The sequence below is a fragment of the Dama dama genome, chromosome 19 (genome assembly GCF_033118175.1).
Source record: "Dama dama isolate Ldn47 chromosome 19, ASM3311817v1, whole genome shotgun sequence".
Classification (NCBI taxonomy): Eukaryota; Metazoa; Chordata; class Mammalia; order Artiodactyla; family Cervidae; genus Dama; species Dama dama.
In genome coordinates, this window is record NC_083699.1 from 4,761,377 (window position 1) to 4,787,737 (window position 26,361).

Sequence of the window (26,361 nt, forward strand, 5' to 3'; positions counted from 1 at the left end):
TCTCCTCCAGGGGACCATCCCGACCCAGGGATGGGACCCAGATGTCCCTCACTGCAGGTAGATTCATTGCAGGACTCAGATGGTTAGTGTTAAATCTTGTAATGCCACTGCTCTGCCATTTCAGTTTAAAATCCTCTTAAAGGACTTCCCTGGTGGTCCAGTGGTTAAGAATCTGCCTTCCAATGCAGGGGATGTGGTTTCAATCCCAGGTTGGGAGCTAAGATCCTCCATGTGCCGGGGCAACGAAGCCTGCCCACTGTATACTGAGCCTGAGTGCCACAACTAGAGAGCCCACACACAATGCTGGAAGATCCCACTTGCTGAAACGAAAACCCCACGTGTTGCACCTCCGATGCAACGTGGCCAAATAAATAAATATTTTTAAAAATAAAATAAAATCTTCTTTAGGGTCAGTTTCCCTACTCTTAGCCTCTTAAATAACTTTATATTTTTGCAGTATCATTTGTATTTTATAAAGGGAATATAATTCACTAGAATTCCAGATTTTGGGGGGGGGGGGGTATTGCTCCTTTCAAGAAAAGCGATCAGGAAGCACTGTGGCAGGTCCTAGGGGAAGGGTGGCCGCTTGTCAAGCTGCATGGCTTTAGGAAGAAGGTGGTGCGTGGGCAGCGGGGCTCAGGGAACGAGAAACCAGGAGAGCAGCTTGTCGTGGGGACCACGTGGAGGGCAGTGATGTAACTCCTAACACCTGCTCAGAAGTGGGCTCTCTGTCAAGGAAACACATCCCAAGAGGGCTTCTAGAGACTAGTCCTGCTGTCCGGGGCACTGTAATTCCCCTTGTCTTGCCTCTTCACAAGACTTTCCGCCGTGACATCTATTTTCTTCTTATTCCATCTACAGGTGACCTTGGGTTTCTTCTGGATGTACCCTACACTGGTCAACCCTAAGATGGAGGCCTGATCTTATTCAGCATACAGATTATTTTATGGTGCTCTCTTTTACATATTTGAGCCCTCTTTTTTATCTGTTGGAGAAGGAAACAGCAGCCCACTCCAGTGCTCTTGCCTGGAGACTCCCAGGGACGGGGGAGCCTGGCGGGCTGCCGTCCGTGGGGTCGCCCAGAGTCGGCCACGACTGAAGCGACTCAGCAGCAGTGGCAGCGTTCTCTCTCTGTTTCAGGAGTCATGACTGCTTTTGAAGGGTACCAGGATATGCCACCCCCAAATATACCATGTTGCATAAGAATTATTTTGAGCCAAAGGCAGTCGAGAAGAAGCGAGGATAGGAAAATCTCTGTTTTCCCTCCCATTTGCCAAAAGCAGGACGTAAATTTGAGAAGGTGTCCCTTCTCCTTTCTCTACCATGAAGGACAGAAGTGAGTCACCATCATGGCAGACACTCTAGACAGTTATGAATGACAACCCAGAAACAGCACAGAGGAATCTACATAACAAACCTTCCTTTAAGTCCTCACTTCCCATTAGCTCCCCATACTTAGCCTCCTGTAATTTACTGCCCTAGAAACTCAGTCTTTCTTCCTTTGTCTTGTCATTTCTCTAAAAACGTATTGTTCTTCTGCTAAGATGTTATATAAGCCCAAGCTCTAAGCACTGTTTTGAGTTACTTATCACCAAATACTCCCATATGTATGTACAAATACACATTAACTTTGCTGTTTTTCTCTTGTTAACCTGTCTTTTTTTGCAGGGCTGACTCATAAAACCTCGGAAGATAGAAGGTAAAAGTTCCATTTTTCCTCTCCTACACTTTTTAAAAAACGTGACTTTCTTTGAGTTCACTTTGACTTTCTTTTTTTTGAGTTTGACTTTTTGAGTTTACTTTTTTCCTAGCTTATATTTATTTAATCTCATTTTATTTTACTGCTTTTATTTTTGTTTTTTCTCCTCCATTATAGCATAGTTTTTTTCATTTTTGTGATATTTAATGATCTTTTAAATTTCTCCTATTTACTTCTTTTTTTTTTTTTTTAACTGTTAAGCTTCAACTTGTGGCTTAGTCAGTGGCAAGCAGGAGATGGTGGCATTAAGGCATCTTGACACTGAAGAATCTTGGAATTAATTCCCCTTGACAGTCTTAACATTTTCTCCATTCAGTTCAGTTCAGTTCAGTCGCTCAGTCGTGTCCTACTGTTTGTGACCCCATGAATCGCAGCACGCCAGGCCTCCCTGTCCATCACAAACTCCCGGAGTTTACTCAAACTCATGTCCATCGAGTCGGTGATGCCATCCAGTCATCTCATCCTCTGTTGTCCCCTTCTCCTCCTGCCCCCAATCCCTCCCAGCATCAGGGTCTTTTCCAATGAGTCAACTCTTTTCATGAGGTGGCAAAAGTATTGGAGTTTCAGCTTCAGCATCAGTCCTTCCAATGAACAGGGTCTTTTCTCCATTAGCCCCATTTAAACTTTGGTCTAAGAATTCAGGAAGCTCACTAACTCCTCCCCAAATGCATGGCATAAATGTATATCAATCTGGAATGTAATTTCCTTCTCAGATCAAGTACCCTGTTGTCCTTTTATGTGAGAGTCACTTAGGTATGTGGGAGAGAGTTGTGGTCACAGGTGGAAATTCAAGTCATAAGTAAGGAAATAAAAGGAAGGAGCTGGGGCCTTGGAACTGGCCAGCTCACTGGGGCAGAGAAGCAGCTGGGAGGTTACCCCTGGGCTCAGGGCACATTCCAGCAATACTGGACAGGACATTAGTTTTGTGGCCCTGTGACAAATCCAGGGACAGAGTACCCGGAGCTGTTTCCTCAGACAAGCACCGGCCCAGGGCCTGCCGCTGGTTTAGCCTGTGAATCGAGGGGCCCACAGAGGGGGAAGCACCCACTTCCTGCTGGAGAGGAGCACGCTTCTGTGGGGCGATTCTGCCCTGTCCTTTTCTGCCTGTCACGGGTGGTGACTGCCCAGAGCTTGAGGAAAACGGAATGGGGCTTCTTGCAAGTTAGACTCTGCAGATAGGAGCAATGCCTGTGTGTAAAATGCTGATATCTCGTATAGAGATTTAACAAAACTAAAAGTGGGTGGGGGGAACATCCTTCCTTGAGAATGTACTACTTTGGCTGAAAAACCTTTAACAAGGATTTTCTGCTCTCTGAAATCTTTTTTTTTTTCCTTTAATTTATTTATTCTATTTTATTTATTTTATTTTGCTTGCTGTGGGTCTTAGTTGCAGCATGTGGGATCTAGTTCCCTGACCAGGGAGCATGGAGTCTTAGCTGCTGGGAGGTCCCTGCTCTCTGTAACCTTGACTGACATTACTTGGCACCTTCCAACCTGGTGAATCAACTTGGTGAGTTCCCCTCTTTCCCCTCATTGATAAGACATTTTTTTATCTCCTACTTTTAAATCTTGGCAGGAAGGAATGTTGGCCAAAGGACTAGCTTATTATTCAGCTTTTTAAGCCAAATATTTGTGTAAAAAGGATGTGACCAGAATGACGCGCAAGACTTTTTCGTGCTTTGTCTGCATACTTGCCTCTATTAGGATGGTGGAATTTCAATTGTTCTAGGCTTAGAGCCGCTAACAATGCAACTTGCAGGCCCTGCCTCCGTCCTTGTCTCTTAAGAGGTTTGAGACGTATTGTAAATACTTTGAGTCACTGGTAGCTAAAGAGAATGAAACTCGGGAACCACCACTTTGTTGCTGGCTATTGCCCATCACAATCAGATTTCTCTCAAAACAGGGATTCACCTGAGTCTTGTTTAAAGCCAGAGGGTCTTCTGTTTGTCAGTGCTCTCAGATTTAATGGAGCTAGAAAGATGTTTGTAATACAGTGACTCTGGTCATTTTGAGTATAATGCACTTTCTGGGGATTTGATGAAAGCTGGTCTCTCTCCAGGAAAGTTCACAAAATGCATGGATATTCGGAATGCTCCCTGCAGCTTCAGGCTCTTCCCTGATTATCAGAGCACATCCTGTGACCTCAGGTTAAGAATCATTAATAAAATATTATAATTGTATTTGTTAATTGTCCATCAATAAATTTGGGGAAAATAATTTTGATGACATGGGTAAATGCTCACAGGATAATACTAAATGAAATATGAAACCATATTAGGTATAATCCTGGTTTTGTATATATGTGGTTTTATGTGTGTGTAAAGTCTTAAACAAAATCTACCAAATACACCAAACTGTTCACAGTGGAAAAGAAAAAAGAAGAATCATTAATAAAGGATGAGGCTATAAGCACAATGTTAATTTTCTTGGTTTATGTGCTATTTGGGGTTAATCAGAGAGGTGAAAGAGATGAAAATACATATTAAGACACTGATTACACTGAATTGGCTTCTGTGATTGGGGGGGCTAGCTAAGAAAGCGTTATCAACTCCAATGAGGTGTCTCTCCAAAAGTCATATGTTGAAACCCCCAAGATGATGATAGTTTTTGGGGGTGATTAGGTCATGATAGGGGCTTCCCAGATGGCACTAGTAAAGAGTGCCTGCCAGTGCAGGAGACATAAGAGACACGGGTTCTGTCCTTGGGTCAGAAAGAACCCCTGGAGGAGGGCATAGCAACCCACTCCTGTATTCTTGCCTGGAGTATCCCTTGGACAGAGGAGCCTGGTAGGCCACAGTCCATGGGGTTGCAAAGAGTTGGACACAGCTGAAGCGACTTAGCACGTATGCATGCATGTAGGTCATGTTAGTGAAGTTCCCGAGAACCCGTGTTAGAACCCTTATTAAAGAGACCCCAGAGACCCCTTTTGTCCGTTCGCCATGCAAAATCACAGCAAGAAGATGGCTACCTATGAACCAGGAAGCTAGTTCTCACCAGACATCAAATCTGCTGGTGGCTTGATCTTGGACCTCCCAGCTTTCAGAGAAGTGAGAAATACATGTCTGTTGTTTAAGTCAGCCAGTCTATGGTATTTTTGCTACAGCAGCCCAAACAGACTAAGCCAGCAAGTCTGAAATCCTAGGGCAGGCCATCGGGAGTGGCAGACTGGAACTCTTGGGCACAGGGTAAGACTGATGTCTACAGGTGGAGCATCTTCCAGGAAAAGCCTTAACTCTGTTCATAAGGCCTTTCAGCAGATCGAATCAAGCCCACCGATTTATCTAGGATAATCTCCCTTCGTTAAAATTAATAGACTGTGGGTTTTATTATTATTATTTTAAATTTATTTTATTATTAAAATATAGCTGATTTATAATGTGTTTCAACTAAGCAGCAAAGTGATTCACATATATATATTCCTTTTCATATTCTTTTCCATTATGATTTATTACAGGATATTGAACATAGCCTGTGCTATCCAGTATGACCCTGTTGTTTATCTCTTCTATCTGTGATAGCTTACATATGCTAACCTCAGACTTCCACTCCATCCCTCCCTCCCCCCTCCTGTGGCAACCCTAAGTCTGTTCTCGATGTCTGTGAGCCTGTTTCTATTTCATAGATAGGTTCATTTCTGTCATATTTTAGATTCCACATATAAGTGATATCATATGGTATTTGTCTTTCTCTTTTCAATTTACTTCACTTAGTATGATTATCTCTCGATGCATTCATGTTGCTGCAAATGGCATTATTTCATTCGTTTTTATGGCTGGAGTAGTAGTCCATTGTATATATGGACCACATCTTCTTTCTCTCAATGAACATTTAGGCTGTTTCCATGTCTTGGCTATTATAAACATTGGCAATGGGTTTTATGAAATCTTTTATTTTCTCTCTCTTTTTTTTCTTTTGGCTTTGCAGCATGACTGGCAGGATCTAGGTTCCCCGACCAGGGATTGAAGCGGGGCCACGGCAGTGAAAACCTGGAATTCTAAGCACTAGGCAAGCAGGGAACTCCCCTGACCATGGATTTTAGTCATACCTGCAAACTGTCTTCAAAGTAGTGTTTGATTGAGCAACTGGGGATTGTAGCCTAGCCAAATTGACACATAAAACTGACCATCACAAGTATGATGGTATTATGGGTATGTGCAAAAACATCTTTGTTCTCAGAAGATACAGCTTGAAAAAGTTAAGGTAAAGTATCATGATGTCTGCAATTTGTGCTCGCTTGGTTTACAAAATACACATATGGAGAGAGCAAATGGAAAAAGGTTAATACTTGAGCGATGTAGATGGAGGGTATATGAGGGTTCACTGTATCATTATTTCAACTTTTCTGTTTGCCTGAAAGCTTTCAAAATAAAATTCGTGAACTAAAGTGGCTCAGGTCTCCTGCCTGGCACAGTGTCTGCTGGCTCATAACACAGTAAGTGCTGCAGGAATTAAATAAGGGCAGCATTTCACTCACAAAGCTGTCAGCAAGATAATGTGGCTAGGGTTGTAATAATAAGAATCTTATCCTGATCTTCCTCCATCCTTGGTTAGAATGTTCCATTGGTAAATAACCAATAACTAAGGCATTTATTGAGGTGAGTGGAGGCTGCAGGATGTAGCAGGAGAAATACTAAGATAGGAGCCAGGAATTCTGTTATAACAGCACGTTGTCTGACTTTGGGCAAATTGCTCACCTACTATGAACCTATTTCCTTGTCTGAAAATGGGGCTTATTATCCCTGCTCTTTTCAGGGTTATTCTGAGGGAGAAATTCAGTAACAATTGTGGAAACGCCCTGTAAGCAGGAGAGCTGCACAAGGCCTCCCCCTCGCTGTTGCTACATGCAGGATCTTGGCCCGTGTGGTATCACATGTAACATCTCTGGCTTGGGAAGAGCCTTGCAATTGATGGAGGGTCATAGTTTAATTGGCAGCATTTTTTTTTTTCTTTCTTAATAGTGTTTAAAACAATAGTGGTGTCATAGATTTGATAAAATAATGTGGCTGGGTGATCCTGGGCAATGACTTGACACCCTTCAAACCTCATCTTTTCCCTCTTTGCTTTGGATGTGCATGTATGTGTGTTAGTCACTTCAGTCATGTCCGACTCTTTGTGACCCTATGAACTGTAGCCCACTAGGCTTCTCTGTCCATGGGGGTTCTCCAGGCGAGAATACTGGAGTGGGTTGCCATTCCCTTCTCCAGGGCATCTTCCCGACCCAGGGATCAAACCTGCGTCTCTTATGTCTCCTGCATTGGCAGGCAGGTTCTTTACCACTAGTGCCACCTGGGAAACCTTGGGGGTAAAAGTACTTTTATGGTTGTTATGAAGATTAAATAAGATCAAGAGTGCAAAGCACTTAGTAAGTGTTCAATAAATAGCAGTCCTTCATAGTACTATGCAAAAATGTTATTATTATTTAGTACAGAATGTATACAGTCTCTAAAGATCCTGCCTGTAGAATCCACCTTTGCCACCCCGTTTTTGAAGAAGAAAAGAATACAACCATATCAAGTTTTCTTTGGAAAAAAATGACCCCAAATGAAATCTAGATGATTGCTTTGCGTGTTAGCTCTAAAGAAGTAGATCTGAAAACAGTGTCAGGGCAACAATCTCTTTTTCACTTTCAGTTCCTCCTGGCTGGATGCTGGCACCATTTCACAGCCACACTTCTGGGGACTCCTTGACTCAGGCTAGGACCTAGGGTAGTGCAGGTCTCCGCGCGCGCAGAGGTTTGGGGAATGTTGAGATCAGCCCTGCCCTGGGCCAGTTGCACTGCAGGCTTCCCTCCACAAAACTCCCGGGGGCTTCTCCCGTACCTCTGTAGCCAGGTTCTGAGGCCTCTGGTGTCCAGAAACCAGGGATGGCAAACACGTGACCTGCAGTAAAAGCTTTTATTGTTGACCTGCAGTGTGAGGATTTAATTTGCACGATCCCTCCTGTGGAGGGAAGCCTATGAATCACGCCAGCCCAAGTGGCCTATGTTTAGTGCTTCCAACCAACAGGCAAAATCAAGACCCGCTGCCAAGGCTCCAGCCTCAGCTTCACAAACAGTGTCTCCTGCGTGGTGTGGGGAGCGACTGGGTGTTAGGATTTCATCACGTGACTCTGAGGGGGAACACATTTAGACCATAGCAGTGGAGGTACTTCAGTTTATTTAGCCAGTTCCCAACTGATGGATGGGCTGCCCTGGTGGCCCAGATGGTGAAGAAAATGCCCACAACATGGGAGATCTGGGTTCAATCCCTGGGTCGAGAATATCTCCTGGAGAAGGAAATGGTAACCCACTCGAGTATTCTTGCCTGGAGAATCCCATGGACAGAGGATCCTGGCTGACTACAGTCCATGGGGTTGCAAAGAATCCGAGAAGACTGAGCAACTAACACACAGACACACACACTGCTGATGGATACTGCTGTTTGGCAGGTTTGTTTGTTTGTTTGTTTTTAGTACGTGTGGTCTAATGCATCCTAGGTGGTACGCTGATCAGTAGAGGCCAGAGGGTGAGGGGGAAGCCCTGGAATACCACTTTAGTGATAGAATGAACTTCACCAGGCATGCACATCGCGTAGCTTTGGGTGATCTTGGTTCTGATGGAAGGATTTAATTGCTGTGGGCTGCACGTGTGGTGAAGCACAGTGCTAGAGGCGCAAAAGGAAACCAGGCCTTGTCGTTGGTACTTTGGAAGCTAATTACAAGGAAGGAGTTAACACGCTGCACTGTTTATGGGCACTTGAATTCTTTCTCATAATGAAGCATCCTGGATTCCTGGAAAGGACACCAGCCACAGAGAGAGAGAGAGGAGCAGGATCTAACCCTGCAGAAGAGCAGGTTGCTCAGAGATAAGAGCTGTGGCCACCACAGCTCCAGGACTGGACCCCCAAGATGATGAGATACAGAATGGGATTTTTCTTGGTCTGGGAACTAGTGGCCAGGGCCAAAGTCGAAAACGAAGGATTCTACAGAGAAAGGTACCAAGGAGCCTCTAAAGATTGGGGCCAATCACTGGCCAACCCCATATCATTGCCCCAGTGCTCCTCCCCATCTATAGGCCAAAGACAATTGGCAGCAGGGAGGAGTGAGGCTGAGGGGTGCAGAGTCAGTGGGGAAAGTGAAGTGTTGGTGTTGTGATCCATCAGCTTATGGGGGTGGGATGGTGGTGTGGCTATTTCTGCAACTTTAAAGTCAAGTGAAGTAGTCTCAAGGGGTCATTTGTAAAGGCAAGGGTCCTGCAGGAAGTGTGTTGGTCATTCTTGTATCTTCTATTACTGCTGTAACACATTGTTAGAAATTTAGTAACTTCGAGGGCTTCCCTGATGAATCAGATGGTAAAGAATCTGCCTGTGGCAAACAATGCGAGTTTATGATTTTACAGCTTTGGAAGTCAAATCAATCTCAGTGAGCTAAAGTCAAGGTGTTGGCATGTTCCTTCCCTCACTGTGGTTCTATCATCACATGGCTGTCTCCTGACTTTGACCTTGTCACCTCTCATTAGGACCCATGTCCTTGGACCTACCTGCATAACCCAGGATAATCTCACCATCTCAGCATCCTTCATTGAACTACATCTGCAAAATCAAAGAGATCTACTTACCATGTAAGGTAATATATTCACTGGTTCCACCGACATGCACATCTTGGGAAGCCAGTCTTCAGCCAATCACAACCATGGTTCTTTAACTGGACAGCAACTTGGGAACTAGACTTGTTGAACTACCCTCCACCTATGTGATTAGGGCAAAAGAGAATTGGAGAGGGATGTGGATCTGAGGGGGGCTGGCCACAGGGTAGACATCACTGACTGGTTAATAAGGATGTGAGAGTTCCCTGGGCATCCAGAGAGCAGTCCACTTGGGGAAGGGGACCCCGGGCGAAAGGAACTCTGGGCAGGATTACCAGCTGCAGGAACTGAAGGACTGGGATTGGATGAGGAAGGCTGAGAGCCAGGTCTCCCAAATCTATGTGGGAGCAGGAGAGAGGACAGACCATCGCCTCTCCTCATGTTGGTCCCTGCAGTCACAGCTTGGTTATTTGGAAAACACTGCATCAAACATAAGGTGGGGAGGTATAAACTACATGGGCTTTTAATAACTTTTGACAACCAGAAAAGTAGGTCTGCCCAAGATGTTGTGCTAGCCAGGAAGTAAAGAAGAGTCAACAGTTTGACATTGGGGTTCAGTGTTGAAAGAAGAAAAACTACAGCTATTTCATGTTTGTGTTACTAGCTAGGGCAGGCTCTTCAATAAACCCATTATATTTCTTCATATCAGGGCTGGGACTCCGAGGAGAGGATGAAGAATCTTGGAAAGACACAGCAGATATCTTCTTTTGAGTGCTACTTGCAACAACCTAAGAATGAACGTTTTCCCCTTGAGCCCACACTTGTCTTAGTTATATGTGGTTATCTGTGTAGAAAATTGAGGGCAGGAGGAGAAGGTGGCAACAGAGGATTAGATAGTTAGATGGAATCACCAACCTGATGGACATGAGTTTGAGCAAACTCTGAGAGATGGTGAGGGACAGGGAAGCCTGGCGTGCTGCAGTCCATGGGGTCGCCAAGAGTCAGACATGACTTAGGGATTGAACAACAATAGTCTTTGTGGTTGAATAGTGTGGAGGCCCATTTTAAGCTGAGTTAGAGGAAAGGATTTTCAACATAGCAGTATTCAAGTAATCTGCTTGAATGGTTGTTTTTCTGGAGTGAACCACAACTCAGCCTCAAACTTGCCTGGAAAGAGGCACCTGAAGATGGTATGTCAACATCTAGCACCCTGACCCCACATTCTATTCCTGCAACTGTGTGCTCTGTGGGAGGCAGTGGGGCAGGGCAGTGAGGAGGGCTAATGACCACAGGTTCTCATCCTAATTTATCGCTACCAGGTATGTGACATGGACTGAGTTTCTCAATCTTTTATGCCAACATACCTAACCCAGCATCACTGGCTCAATGGGCGTGGGTTTGGATGGACTCTGGGAGTTGGTGATGGACAGGGAGGCCTGGCGTGCTGTGGTTCATGGGGTTGCAAAGAGTCGGACACAACTGAGCGACTGAACTGAACCTAACGCAGAGTAGGTTTCCGTTTCTTTCTCCAGTGGATCTTTCAATCCCTGAGTTGAGAAGATCTCCTGGAGAAGGAAATGGCGACCAACTCCAGTATTCTTGCCTGGAAAATTCCCTGGATAGAGAAACCTGGAGGGCGGGTCACAAAGAGTCAGACATGACTGAGCACAGGCGTGCACAAACCCCTAACCCAGATAAGCAAAACACAGTCTTTCTTGGTAGATTTTTGGCGTTCTTCAGTATTTGCAATGGTGGGGGCCCATTACGTGAACTTTTGCAGCTCTGCTATTGAGTTTTAAGGAAGAGACGTCTCAGGCTGAGTTCCGCTACACATAGACATTTATTAGCAAGTAGGTACAGGACATGCATAGTCCCTGTTCAATAAGCTTGGTGGACGCCTGGCTATTGATTCCCTATAGCACCCCTTGCATAAAAGTCACCTCTGAGGCCACTGCAGCTATATTTCAGTGGCAGGATTCTGTGAGCGTTTTGTTGGAGTCAGGCAACCAGCAAAACTCTGGAATCAGCAGGTACACTCAGGACCTTTTACAAATGCTGATCAGCCTTGGGGGTCATTGACAAGGGTTAAGTTTCTCATGGACCACTGATGTCAGTGGCCCTTGAGATTATGTTTTTCATCTATGTATGTTGAACAAGCTATTAATTTGACCAATGGAAACTCATGTTTAATATCCATTAGGCTAATGAAAAAGCTTCAAGTGCTGGTGAGAGATAAAAACAGCTGAGGAGCTTGTAGCAGCTCGCTCTGGAGTGGGGCCTTCTGATTAAATGCAGCAAACCACCCCTGGAGTGTATATTCCTGATTAGGGCTTGACTGTCCCAAGGCTGTAGGCCAAACGAACTAATACACGTATTTATAGGACACTGTTTATGCTGAAATATTTTAAAGCAAGCTACAGATGACATGAGACCTCTCACACCCTGGCTTCCTCTTCTGTAAACTGAGGGTAACAGTACCCACCTCACACGGTTGTCCCCAGACTACTAAACTAAGAGAAAGCTTAGTATGTGGTTTAGGCATTCAGTTGTGTCCATCTCTTGCAGCCCCAGTCCATGTGTCCATGGGAGTTTCCAGGCAAGAATACTGGAGTGGGCTGCCATTTCCTTCTCCAGGGCATCTTCCTGACCCAGGGATCGAGTCCCTATCTCCTGCGTTGCAGGTGGTCTGCATTGCAGGCAGATTTCTTTACCAACTGAGGCACCAGGGAAGCCCAAAGCTTAGTACATTGGCTGGTAAATACTAGCGGCTCAGAAAGTTTTAGCTGATGTTGTTATTTCCTGCCTAGATATACCCAAGCAACCTTTTTTGAGAAATTATGTACCCTATCGAACACTACAATGTTGACATCTAAAACTTTTCATTACAGATGTACATAATAGCAAAGGATTTAATTTCTGACATGTAGCAATTATTATAATTTTAAATTAAGACTGATATATCAATCTTTTAAATATATACAATGGAATCTAAATACAATGCTTAGGTGCCAGCTATCCTGATTTTAAAAGCACACAAGCAAACTTTTCTTTCCTGTGAAAACTCTTCTGTGATAAAGTAGGGCATTTTATTTCTTTACTTTTTCTTCTTGAACTTGCATTTCCATTTCACTTACCCTACAAAATTTTCTTCTAACATAATATATTGAAAGTCTCTTACTGATTGGGCTGTTGAGTTTTCTGCAACAAATGTATGTATGTAAATAAAAGTTTTATAATTCATTTTATTTCCTGTTACCTTAAGGCTCCAAATGTTAGAAATATTTAGTTTGGGTTACCATCACAGTTATTTTTTTGTGTGAGGAGTTGATCAGAATGGCATAAATGTATGATACATTTTGATAAACCTGTGCCAAAGAAAAAAATAAGCTTGTATTAGAAATAAACTTAATAAGATGATTTTTTAAAATTTATATATCTGGATGAATATTGTTTATTTCTAGAATGAGACAAGGTTTGGCATCAAATATCTTTCTATTTTTATTTTTATTGATAATGAAGAATGAGAACATTTATTCACATATATAAAAAGTTGGGATTGGAAAGACTCTTCCTCCAGCAAGGACATTTAATTCCTTGAACTCTGTGTATTTTAAGGGGTATTATAGCAACCCCTGAGAATTAACTTTTAAGGTATGTTATAAAAGCAGTGACATTGTTGTTTAGATCAGGTGGACTTGGTAGAACTGATTTATTCGTCCCACCTGGGCAAGGCAGCACAATTAATTAGCTGAAGTGTTTGCAGAGGGCAACTGCAAAAGAACTAAAAACTCATGCTCAGTTGAAAAAATGTAATATGGGAATTCCTTTCTTATTTTGATAAGTGTCAACCAAGTATTTTTGTTTTTCTTTTTATCCTTTTATCACATTTAAAAATGTGTCAATAGTATTTAACTTTACATCTCAGTATGTGAGTTACAGGATACCATAAGGGGCGTGTGAATCAGCTAGAAGAGTGAACATCACCCACAAACAAACAAAGGACTTTGTGTCTTCTCTTGGAGAAAGGATCAGTGGGGTTTTGGTTGTGTGTGGGATAGTTGTATGATGTTAGGCAAATGTATGGCTTTGCTTTGGCCTTTAGAGATTGAGTTTAAGGACACACGTGTGGGTGCAGAGTTGACGAGGCATAGATTGCATAGCTTTGAAGCATGTCAGTTTGGCCAGGCTGAAAAACATCACCTAGAATCCCCTTTTGTATATACATTTCCTCGTTAGGGTGCACTGCCCGGGGGGATCCTGGCAGGGGGTGGGGGGGGGTGACTTGGAGGGTGAAGGTGAGGCAGCCGCCATATTGCAGCTCATACAAACAGTCATTATCTGCTGGTTCACCTCATTGGCAAGAGGCTGCAGCTGGGTCTGCTTTAGCTCTTCTGACTCCCGGGCTGGGAGATGGGTTCACCTCCATGGAGAAAGGCCCAGGCTTCTGCAGGACACCGCTGTCAGAGGCAACAAGAGCTGATGTCGGTTTTGGTCAGCCTTTGTGGGTCCTAGCTTGTTCTTGGTCTCCCCAAGTCTGCATCCATCTTCCCTTCCTGATTTCCTGTCCAGCATCAGTCGGTAAGACAAGCCCTTACTGTGATAGTTAATTTTCTGAGTCAGTTTAGCTCAGCTAAGTAATGCCCAGCTAGCTGGGAAATTATGGTTTCCCTGAAGTAGGGGTTGGGCGTGGGGACTCTGTGGTTTCTGGAAGAGATTAGAATTACTGAACTGAGGGGAGCAGCCGGCCCTCCTCTCTGGGGACTGGTGTCATCCAATCCACTGAGGGCCCGGGTAAAACACAAAGCTGGCAGGAGAGCGAAGTCACTCTCTCTACTCAGAGCTGAACCGATCACCTTCCCCTGCCCTGGGAATTTGGTGCTCCTGGTTCTCAGGTTTTCGGATTTAGGTTAGAGTTCATACCATCAGCCCTTGATACTCAGGTCTTTGGACTCAGGCTGGATGCCACCGCCAGGCTTCCTGTTCCTCCAGTTTGTAAATGGAAGTTGTGGGTGACTTTTCAGCCTCCGGAAGTGCACGAGCCAATTCTTATAATAAATCTCCTTTTATCTATAATATGTCTGCATCTATTCTATTGGTTCTGTTTCTCCGGAGACCTTGAATACATTTATAGACTACTTAACCAGCTCCCCAAATTGCATGGGGTCCAATTCCTGTAACAAACCCCATTTTAGTGGTTCTGTTTCTTTGATAGAACCCTGACTGATGTAGTGGGTTATAAAAATGAATTAAAACCAATATGCCATTTAAAAAAATTTGCAATAAGGCAATATAATTTGTGGCTCACATTGTAAGTTATTTTACTGTTGAAGCCAGTACCTAGTTTGATAGAAGCAGAGTATTTCTCCTGCAACTGAGCGTGGGAGCAGAGAGAAACCCTGGTGTTCTGTCATGGAGAATAATTATAGTGGAAGTTAGCATAAGTATCTGAAAAAACTTAATTTTTTTGACACCCTAATCAAACTTTTTCAATTTATTTTGTAAAAGAGGAAGGTAAATAACACTAAATACTAATTGGTCCAACAGCCAGTATTTTAATTTTTTTAAATAAGAGATTTATAATACTAAACATTTTATAAATGTTTTTATTTTTTAAATAAGAGATTTATAATAGTAAGCATTTTATAAAATGAAATAAATGAGATTTTACTCTAAAATAAATGTTTTATGATGTGTAATAAAATATGTTTTAAGTAGACTGTTAACAATACACACTGAGTCTCAGAAAATGTTACCTATATGTTCATTCTGTTGTATCTTGAAAGTCATGTCGTGTCCAACTCTTTGCGACTGCATGGACTAGTTCATGGAATTCTCCAGGCCACAATACTGGAGCGGATAGCCGTTCACTTCTCCAGGGGATCTTCCCAACCCAGGGATTGAACTCAGGTCTCCCGCATTGCAGGCAGATTCTTTACCAACTGAGTCACCAGCAAGTCTGAAAAATATTCTTATTACATTTAAAAGAATCAGCGTCACTAATCTTCACTGTTTTGGCTGCTCAAAGTTGCTTTTCTTTCCAGCTAATGACAAGTTTTAGGCATGAGTATTGAGAACAGCAGGAAATATTTGCTTGTGTTTAAATAAATGAAAAGAAGTTATTTTTTAGTACTAAGGATATCTGATTGATGCTCTCTTTGCTGTCATGAAAATCTTCCTTGGATGATTCATCCTTTGAAAATGGACTGGAAAAAATGGACAAGAGATATAAACTAACAGTTCACAGAAGAATTGCAAATTGCTTCTAGTCATAAGGAAAGATGTTTAGGTATAAGAGAAATACAAAGTGCGCCAAGAGGAACAGAACTCGTGGAGATGTGAGGAGCAGAGACCTGGTATGAGTGTTGGGTTAACAGGTGATGGAGACTGACAGATGAGATTCTGAGCTGGAGATTCAGGGGAGAGGGACGAACACTGGTCCTCAAGTGGCAGCAGCGTGTAAAGAGGACACATCCTCTTGGTGTTACCTATGTGGGGGAGAAAGCAGCTACATTTTGAGATGGCTAAAGACAAAACTCAGGACAGAAAAATAAAAATGAAAACCAAACTGCCAAGATGCAAAATGGACCAAAAAAATTTAAGAGTTTGACAATTCTGTTGACAAAACCATGGGAACAGAAATTCTTTTATATTGCTGGGGGGAATGTAAAATAGTACAACCCCATGAAGGGAATTTGACAAAATCTGGCAATATTACGTATGCACTTACCTACTATCCCAGAAAACCATTTTAAAGATTGACTGACAAAAATACAAAATGATAAACATACAAAGACTCATCTCATTGTAGCACCAGACTCTGAGTGCAAATGGAAAGAATGAAAAAGCTGACAAATAAAGGGAGAGTTGAATAACTATGGTAGACACACAATGGAATACTAGATAGGGATAAAAAGGAAGCTAGTTCTATAGGACAAATAGCCCATTTCTTTCAGTAGTGTCAGGAATAAAAAAGAAATGGAAACTGTTATAGGTTAAAATAGATTGGACACAGTCTAATGTGTTTCATGTTTTGTTTGAATCCTAATTTCAACAAATCAACTGAAAAAAGTCATTTTTAAGATAATTAGGAAAATTTCAAATATGGCATAGGTATTAAAGGATCATTTTTGTTAGATGTGATAATGACATTGTGGTTATACTTAGGGAGAGGTATCAAAAGATGTATTTGCTGAGATATGTACAGAAATAGCTATCAGTAATATGATCTGTAAGGTATAAAGTTTGCTTTAAAATATTCCTTCCCCACTAATAATAAAATGTATGTGTGTGCGTGTGTATGTGTGTGTAGGGAAACACATGAAACAAGTGTGGAAAAATGCTGATTATTGTTGAAGCTGGATGATGGGTACTTGGCTTATCACACTATTCTATTTTTGTACATGTTTGGAAATTTCCATAGTAAGTTAACTATTTTCAAATTCAAGAAAAGAGAGCGTTGCTAAATAAAATTTATTTTTTCCACCCTCTACTTGATCATATACTTTAATACACAATGTCCCAACACAAGCCAACATACTCAGTTGCATTTCAGAATGATGGTTTTATTTAACAGAATTCCTAACCCATTGGCTTTTTCACTGTTCTGAATTTCATGGACCCCAACAGCAGCTGGCCTGTTTAAAGGTTGAGCTTTGCTTTTAGCTTTAGAGGTATACAAGACAGAGAAGTGGGAGAATTATCAGTTCCTGATTAATTAGCAAAGACACTCTTTTTATTTATTTTTTAAAAAACTTCTCATTTTATATTAGAGTATAGCTGATTAACATTGTTGTAATAGTTTGACATGAACAGGAAGGGACTCAGCCATACATGTATATGTATCCATTCTCGCCCAAATTCCCCTCCCTTCCAGGCTGCCACGTAACATTGAGCAGAATTGAGCAGAATTCCATGTACAATACAGTAGCTCCTTGTTGGTTGGTTATGCGTTTTAGATATAGCAGTGTGTACATGTCCATCCCAAACTCCCTAGTTATCTCCCCCATCCCTCCCCCTGACAATCCTAAGTTCATTCCCTAAGTCTGTAAGTCTCCTTCTGTTTTGTAAGTTCATTTGTATCATTTTTTTTTTAGATTCCACATATAAGGGATGTCATATGATATTTCTACTTCTCTGTCTGACTTCACATAGTATGACAATCTCTAGATCCACCCAAATGGCATTATTTCATTTTTTTAATGGCTAGGTAATATTCCATTGTGTGTATGTACCACATCTTCTTTATCCATTTCTCTGTCAAGGACATTTAGGTTGCTTCGATGTCTTGGCTATTATAAACAGAATACACTCTTTTTATATCTTCAAAGGTTTTTATACCCTGGGGAACAACACAGCCATAAGATTTGGAGTAGGTGATGGCTTAGTGTGGGAGAAAGGCAGTTTTGATGCAGCCTTTCTCCTAGGTGGGTGGGTTTTAGCAGAGTACGTAAGCAAGCACAAGGTTTAGAAATCAGGTACCTTAAAATAATCCCTGCGCTAGTTTCTCTGGGGAGGTCTTTGTTTATCCACAAAGGTCCACGCACTCATGGGAAGACGGCTCATCTCAGTTTGGCATGGGTCCCAGCATCCCGGGACATTCTGCTTCGCTGGCAGGTCTTGGCCTAGGGTGGCAGTTTGTGCCCTGTACAAAGGCGCCAGAGCTTTGTACAGCGCTCTGTAGGGAGGAAGGGAGTAGGCGAAGAAGTCCAGGGAGGCGCGAGTAGGGAGGAAGTCCAGCCCCATAGTTGCCAAACCTGCAGGGTGGTGAGGAAGGGCCTTCATGTAACTCATCCTCTGAGGAGTTTTCTGTCTTGCACAGAGGTGACATCTGTGCTTATGGAGACCCAGGCCCTGGGGGTTCATCCCTAACATCATTCCGGTCCCCATCACCTTCTCAGTATCAGATCTTTAGGTTTCTGCTGGGAGGAATTCTGAATCATCTGTACTCTGAGGTTTCAGTGGCTTTGTGTGGACTGTATAAGTAGGGATCTTTCTTGTATCATCCACTCAGTAGTGTTCAGAGGACAGCAAATCTTGGGAGTCTCAGGGAAACACAGACTCTAAAGTTATCCTCACCTTATCCTCCCTTTTCTCCTTCAAACTCTTATGCCCTCGTTGCAAACTCAGATGCTTTCAGCATCTTGAAAATTATACAGAGATCCTTTTAACAATTTGGATATACAATGCTTGCTACAGAAATATCTTTAGAATAACATGTTCCTGATTATGAGAATTATATGTGTTCATCATAAAAAAAAAATTGGAGATTTTGTGAATAAGACAAAAAACTGTACCATACAGAATGAGTATTAACATTTTGCGGTTTTCTAATTATCTACTATTCACATGTAGATCTCTATGTAAGTCTATTCGTTAGGAATGTTAGGAATTACCTGTATTAACAGTTTTACATCTTACTTTTGTTATTAAGTCTTTAAACAATTTTTTATTTTTAAATTTCATTTATTTTTTTAGCTGTGCCCACTCTTAGTTGCGGCATGCAGGACCTATTTCCCTGACCAGCGATTGAACCCAGACCCTCTGCACTGGAAGCATGGAGTCTTATCCACTGGACCACCAGGGAAGTCCCTAAACAATTTAAAAAAATAATTAAAGGATGTACTAGGAAAGGCACTGTGCAAGGCTGTAGGGTGTACAATGTGTATGTGTGTGTGTGAACTTATATATGCACGACCATATTATTCAGATTGTTTCCAAAAGTAAAGAGGTAATAGATATTATCTCTGCTCTCCCAGACTTTCCAATCTAGTAGAAGAAATAATACATATATGTAATCAGCTTCAATACAGTAGCAGCATATAATAAATCATGAATTCCTCAGAGATAACTTGGGGATGGGATGAATCTACATATTCATATTCTGGGCATTTTTCTGTTCTAGTGGCTGACACTGAGGAACTCTAACAATAATCCTAGCTTCTCCTCCCCTGTGAATGAACAGTTTTTGCTTTTCAGACGTAGAAATCATTGAAAAGTTTGGTGAGCTCGTGACAAAGGGATGCTGAAATCAACAGAATTCGTCTCCTTCTCATTGTTCCCCACCTCTGAAAGGTGGTTCTGCCAATGCTCTGTTTGGTCAGAAGCAGGCAGAGTCCTGGGCAGCTCCGCCGCCTGTCTCCAGAATGTTCTGAGGGTTAGGAGTGGATGAGACATGGAAAGAGTGAGAAGAGACTTTGCTTCTCCCTCCTTGGTGTGCCAAGGGAAAACACTAGCTTAGAATAATTGAGAGTAAGTATTGGAGAAGCCATAACAGGACGCTAGCCTTGCATGTGGTGCAGCAGGAGATCACCCCTGCTGATGGGGAGAAAAGACCCAGTTTTGAGCAGTTCAGAGACTGAACAGTGAATTCTCATCTAAACAGTGAGACTCATAGATAGGAGGGGCCTGGGAGAACCGGTGTGAGCCTCTCATGGGTGAATGTACCCTTTTCAGAGGCAAAGAGATCCTAGCGTGTCTCCTGGAGTGTTTCATGTAATTTTCTTCTTTTGTGCCTCATCCCCATTAATGATAAAAGATATGACCCGGAGACAAGGGGTCACCTATGCCTTTGTGGTGGAGGCTCTGCAGACCTAACTGGCTACCCTTCCAGAAAATGGAGGTGATATTCTAGTGCTTTTTATGGTCTTTCTGGGAAAGTTTATAAGATGTTGGTGAATTTGCTTACACTCACTACTCATGGGAAAATCCCATTAAATCTTGGTTCAGGGTTATTTTATTTGGGAAAGAGAGACTTCCCCTCACCTTCCAACAAAGATTTGCATATGTTATTCCCCCTTAGTACAGATATACAGATATTTTATAAGAAGCTGTGCAGACCTTATTTGGCATTATTTATTTAAGGAAAGGGCTTCCCCTGGTGGCTCAGATGGTAAAGAATCTGCTTGCAGTGCAGGAGACCTGGGTTCAATCCCTGCATCAGGAAGATCCCCCAGAGAAGGGAATGGCAACCCACTCCAATATTCTTGCCTGGGGGATTCCATTAACAGAGGAGCCTAATGGGCTACAGTCCATGGGGTTGCAAAGAATCAGACATAACTTAGTGACTGACACACACATTTCAGGAAAAGAACCACAATTTTGTTGGCATTTACCATTTCTCAATATTAATTTTTTTTTTTTGACTGCACCACACAGCATGTGGGATCTTAGTTCCCAGACCAGGGATCGAACTCATACCCGCTGCTTTGGAAGCACCGTCTTAACCACTGGACAGCCAGAGAAGTCAGCATTCACAGTTTTTGCAGGGAGGAAAGTCATCACAGGGCAGGGGCTGGGCTGTCCAGTATCAGGTAGAGAAATTTCAGAGAAAGCCCCCACCAGACCAGAGCCCTGCTGAGACCTCAGATACCCTTGGGTTGTCTAAAGGATATAAACAACTGGGCCAAACCCTGAGTAGTTTTCCGATATGCTTGCGTGGAAAAATCAGACTAAGAAAGCAAGTCAGGTTCTATGTTGAGAAGAGCTTTAGTGATTCATCCCCACCTATTAGGGAGCCCCCCTTTAATGACTTAAACCTGTTCAGGTGGAAAATTATATTCTTGGTCATCTGACCATGGAGATTTTTCTTAGCAAGACAGGAACTGGACTCAGGCTGTTAGTAATGTGGCAGAAGCGCTGAAAGTTTTCCTTTCGGACAGAGACAAGGCAGCCAGGCTCTGCCTGAAGGTGCGGTGAGTTGTCATGACCAGGTTGGTCCTTTGTATTCCTTGGTCCACTCATTTTCACCATCTACAATTCACACACACACAGATCTGCCCCAGGGTGCAATGTGCAGAGTAACGCTTCTCTCTGTGCAAAGCAGAGATTGCCTGAGAAAGGAGGCCTGGCCCCTGTGATCCCTGCGTCACTCTGCTCAGATGGAGCTCTTGGCAGGCAGAAATCTTTCTGACCCTGTGAACTTCCTGCTTAAAATCTCTTCCAGAAGATACCCAAACTCTTTGATGATCTGGTCACAGACTACCCCTCCAGCCTCTTCTCTGATGACGCCTCACTCTGCAGTTTGGCTGCCAGTCATTCCTAACTACTTTTTTTTTTAAGCTAATATTCACTGAGCTTGTTCTGTACTGCAGAGTCTACCGTGGTGCTGAGGATTTTTACATGGCTTTTCTCATTTAGTCCTTATGACAACTCTGGGAGGTAGACACACGGAGATTACAGTGACCTAAGGTCCCGTCGCTCACAAGTGCCAGACCAGGGTTGGAACTCAAACAGACTGACCACGGATGGAACCCACCTCCATCACGGCTGGGCTCCACCACCTTCTCACCTGAAGGCACCTCGCTCTCTGTCGCGTCACTGTCTTTGTGGATGTTGTTCCATCTGCTCTTCATTCCTCATAGCTGCCTTTCCGTGTTTAGAAATCATGTGGACATCACCTCCTTCAGGAAGCCCTCTCACACACACGCTCCTAGCACCCGCGCTTGTCATGTACTTGTCACACACGTGGGTGTGTGCACGTGTGTGTGATATTTTTTATGGTCTCCCTTGTCACTAGGCTAACAGCTTATTTTAGGTAAGAACAACGTCTTTTATCTCCATAGCCCTACTCAGAGTTCCCAGAACTTAGAAAGTCCCACGTATACAGTAAGACAGTTTTGTTTTTTGTTTTAGGCAATGAATGCATGATATATACCTTTTTCTCACCTAACAGTCTGGATATAAGGATCCAGGGCTGGGGCAGCAGCACCAGCGGGAAGGGCCTCAGTCTCCGTGTATCTTTTTGATCCTCTCTCCTGCTCTCATCCACGTGGCCTGCATGGACCGTCTCCATCATGTCCACCTGCATTCAAACCAGCAGGGAGGGAGAAGGGGGTAAAGGGAGCCCTCACTCTTTGCTTTCAAGGGTATTTGGTATTTGGTATTTGCACTACTGACCTGGGCTCCCATACCATTGACTGGAACTGAACGATGCAGAGCCTGGGAAATATCTTCTGGGAGGTCATCCGCCCAGATGCAAACTATTAGCGTGGGACTTCCCTGGTGGTCCAGTGGCTGAGACCCCATGTTCCCAACGCAGGGGGCCCAGGTTTGATCCCGTGTACTGCAACTAAAGGTCCCACATGCCGTACTTGCGACCTGGCAGAGCCAAATAAGTAAATATTTGAAAAAAAAAAAAAAACTATTAGTATAACTGTACTACTATAGAGAGAGGGGAATGAATAGTTGGAGATAACTCTCATTTCTGCCACAGTGAACAAGAATTTTAAAATCACCGGAGAGTCTATCGTGGGCGTGTTAAGTTAAAACAACACTTGGAGTGTTGAATTTTTATTTACTAAATATATAGATTCTTGTTGTTTGTTGTACAGTCACTAAGTCATGCCCAATTCTTTGTGACCCTGCGGACTGCAGCACGCCAGGCTTCCCCGTTCATCACTATCTCCCAGAGTTTGCTCAAACTTATGTCCATTGAATCAGTGATGCCATCCAACCATCTCATCCTCTGTTGCCCCCTTCTCCTTCTGCCCTCAATCTTTCCCAACATCAGGATCTTTTCCAATGAGTCAACTTTTTGCATCAGTTGGCTAAAGTATTGGGGCTTCAACTTCAGCATCAGTCCTTCCAACGAATATTCAGGACTGATCTCCTTTAGGATGGACTGGTTGGATCTCCTTGCAGTCCAAGGGACTCTCAAGAGTCTTCTCCAACACCACAGTTCAAAAGCATCAATTCTTCGGTGCTCAGCCTTCTTTATTGTCCAATTCTCACATCACTGCATGACTACTAGAAAAACCATAACTTTGACTACATGGACTCTAAGACCTTCAATAATTCTCTGGTTGGAATCATTGGTCAGTGTATGTATTATGTCGGACATGACTGAGCGACTTCATTTTCACTTTTCACTTTCATCCATTGGAGAAGGAAATGGCAACCCACTCCAGTGTTCTTGCCTGGAGAATCCCAGGGTCGGGGGAGCCTGGTGGGCTGCCGTCCGTGGGGTCGCACAGAGTCGGACACGACTGAAGCAGTAGTAGCAGCATGTGTTATTAAGCGAATCAATTCAGTGGAACCATGGAAGAGTGACCTGTCTGGGAAGGTTTCCTGGAGGAGGAGCATCTGACTTGGTATTTGAGACACTTGTAGGAGTTAGCCAGGTGATAAGCCAACCCAGTTTGCAGGTGTGGCAGCTGCCGGGGTGACCAGCTTTGTGGCCTTCCCCTCCTGCCCACAGCTCCATGCTTGCTCCTCAGACCTCTTGCCTCCCTGCTGACCACGAGGCCTGGGAAGTTATGAAGCCCCCACACATACACAGCCAGAAGTGCAGGGCAGCTAAAGCTCCCCACCGGGGTGGACCTGCAACCTGAGATGAGGGCTGCTGGACACATCTTTGTCCCTTTCTCGCCCAGGTGAACTGTCCTGAGATGCCCTGTGGACGGCTTCTCAGAGGAGCGGCAGGAGGGCAAGCATCTGGCGTCCCTGCCAGTGTTACACCCTTGTGTATCCCTCTTCGTCCCCCTGCCCCCAGCCCCTGTCCCTCACTCCTGTTCCATGGAGTCGCCCCTCCTAGATAAAGGGGAAATTCAGGAGCCTTTGCCTGTCAGACTCTGCTTTCTGGAGAATACCTTGCTTCCTCTAATCCCATTTGCCATTCCAACCACAGCATAAATGCACTGTCTTCTGTGCTCTTTCTGAAAGGCGCACAATAGCCATCCACATGAGTACCGCCCTCCCCACCCGCCCCCCGCCACCTGCCTCCTTTCCCCAAAGGAGATTGTAACTTCTGCAAAGACTTAGAGGCATGGGACATTTTCAGAACGCCATTCAGCCACACATTTCAATTTAGATCTCATTGATCCCATGTTAGCATGGGGAGAGAGAAAGTTATTAAGTCTGCGGTTGAGTGGTTCCTGCCCTGGCCTCTGTCTCTCGCAGAAGAGCTGTCATGGCGCTGCGATGGGGCGGGGAGCGGGCCGGCAGGGGGATGGAGCATCATGGCTTTCAGCAAGAGGAGACGTTTCTCTAGAGTCAAGTTAATGTGAGGGTGAAAGTCCCTCCTCCTGACCCCATACCCACAAAAAAGTCTCCCGCAGAGACTCAGCAAAGTGCAAGAGTCTCATCTAGCTTGTGGAGTTCCTGCTTTTTTTTTTTTTGGCCACACCCCAGGGCATGTGGGATCTTAGTTCCTGCACCAGGGTTCGAACCCATGCCCCCCCTGCAATGGAAGTGTGGAGTCTTAACCACTGGACTGCCAGAGAAATCCCCCTACTTTTTAAAACAGTTTTTAAATTTTTGCTTTTTTTACTTGAAGCATTGTCAACTTACAGTGTTGTTAGAGTGTCAGGTGTATGGCAGTTATATATGGATCTGGTTATATATGTGTATGTATATTCTTTTTCAGATTCTTTTCCATTACAGGTTATAATAAGATATTGAATATAGTTTCCTGTGCTATACAGTGGGTCCTTGGAGTCCCTACCTCTGTCCTGGACTCTCCTTCCTCCTAACACCCAGAGGAAATGTTACTAAGGTTAACCTGTTGACCAATCTTGATTTTGCCTTTTGTTCGTTTAATTGTGAGAGCTTGACATTGAGGAAATTGAAGTAAATGATCAAAGATCAGCCGTAGTCCCGCCCTCTGAATGCAGTGCCCGGGGGCATCTAGGGCGGGTGACGTTCACGGTGCCCTGCATCTAGGAGCCTGTGGGTCTTGACTGTGACTATGCTTCTCTCCTCTGTCCTGTTGAGGCCAGTGACAGCTCATCCCTTCCCAAGGCCCACAGTGTGCCCACCGCAGAGCCCCCCACTCACCCCCCCACACACTGCTGTTCCCCGCTGTGCCCGCAGTGGAGCAGATCCTGGAAAGGTCTGAACTGGAGGGTCCAATCCGGGCGGTTCCCTTATTAGCCCTAAAGGGGCAGCCCTCTGGTGTGGGAGCATTTTCTTGCTATTAGGAGGAACTTGAATGTTTATGATACAACAGCAACGTGCATGAGTTTGCGATTTGCTTTTCTTATAGAACTGTAAAAAATGGAGTGTGAAGAAAGTCATGCACAATGCCGCCGTCCGCGGAGGCTCCTTCTTCCTCTCTGAGTGTATTTCCTTCCGTGCGCACTCATTTGCTTCGGTCATATCTGACTCTTCGCGACCCCCTGGACTGTAGCCCACCAGGCTGCTCTGTCCATGGGATTCTCCAGGCAGGAATACTGGAGTGGGTTGCCATTTCCTCCTCCAGGGGATCTTCCTGACCCAGGGGTCGAACCCGAGTCTCCTGCATTGGCAGGCGGATTCTTTACTGCTGCGCCACTGGGGAAGCCCATTTTCTTCTATATATGTGTATAAAACGTTCTCTGCTGCTCACATGATTGCTTGAGCATCCATGCTGCCCTGTTAGCAAGAAAACCAGAATTTCCCCTGGAATTCTCTTCTATAGTATTCCCTGCTCCCCACCCTCACTCGCGGGAAAACTCCAGGAGCTCACTTGGCATAGAGCGGCTGAGTCTTGTTCCCAGGGGCCAGGTGTGAGTACCACCAGAAAATGCGGTCATTCGCCTGCCACTCCCTGCGTCATAGAATTGCTCTTCAAGACTGATTCCGTGCTATTGGACAGATGGCCTTGGTGCTCTCTGAAGCCCTACAGAGAGGCTTCACATGTTAGCTTCAAGTTCACAGCCGTGGAGTCCCAAGGCATGAGACAGCTGAGGGATGGCACCGCTGAGAAGTAGCCCATCCCAGGGCCTTTGTGTTGAGCCTGGACCAGCTCTAAACGCCCCACAATGTTCATAGCAGTGCTGTTTACAATAGTCTAGACAGGGCAGCACCCTGAATGTCCGTTGACAGAGGAGTGACTGAAGAAGTTATGGTATATATACACACAGTGGAACATCACTCAGCCATTAAAAAAGAATGAAATGATGCCGTTTGTAGCAACATGAATGAACCTAGAAATTATCACACTAGGGGAAGTAAATCAAAGATAAGTATCATATGGTATCACTTTTATTTGGAATCTTAAAAAATGATGCAAAGGAAACCTACTTACAAAACAGAAACATACTTACAAACATAGAAAAACTTATGG

At 43.9% G+C, this 26,361-nt stretch overlaps 1 long non-coding RNA gene across 1 annotated transcript; it reads left to right on the top strand.

Annotated features, from left to right (window-relative positions):
- Positions 1-6,685: 6,685 nt before the first annotated feature.
- LOC133074163 (uncharacterized) lies at positions 6,686-12,680 on the top strand. Its single transcript, XR_009697092.1, has 3 exons — positions 6,686-8,185; positions 9,255-9,361; positions 10,030-12,680. It is a non-coding gene; the product is annotated as an uncharacterized LOC133074163 (long non-coding RNA).
- Positions 12,681-26,361: the final 13,681 nt, after the last annotated feature.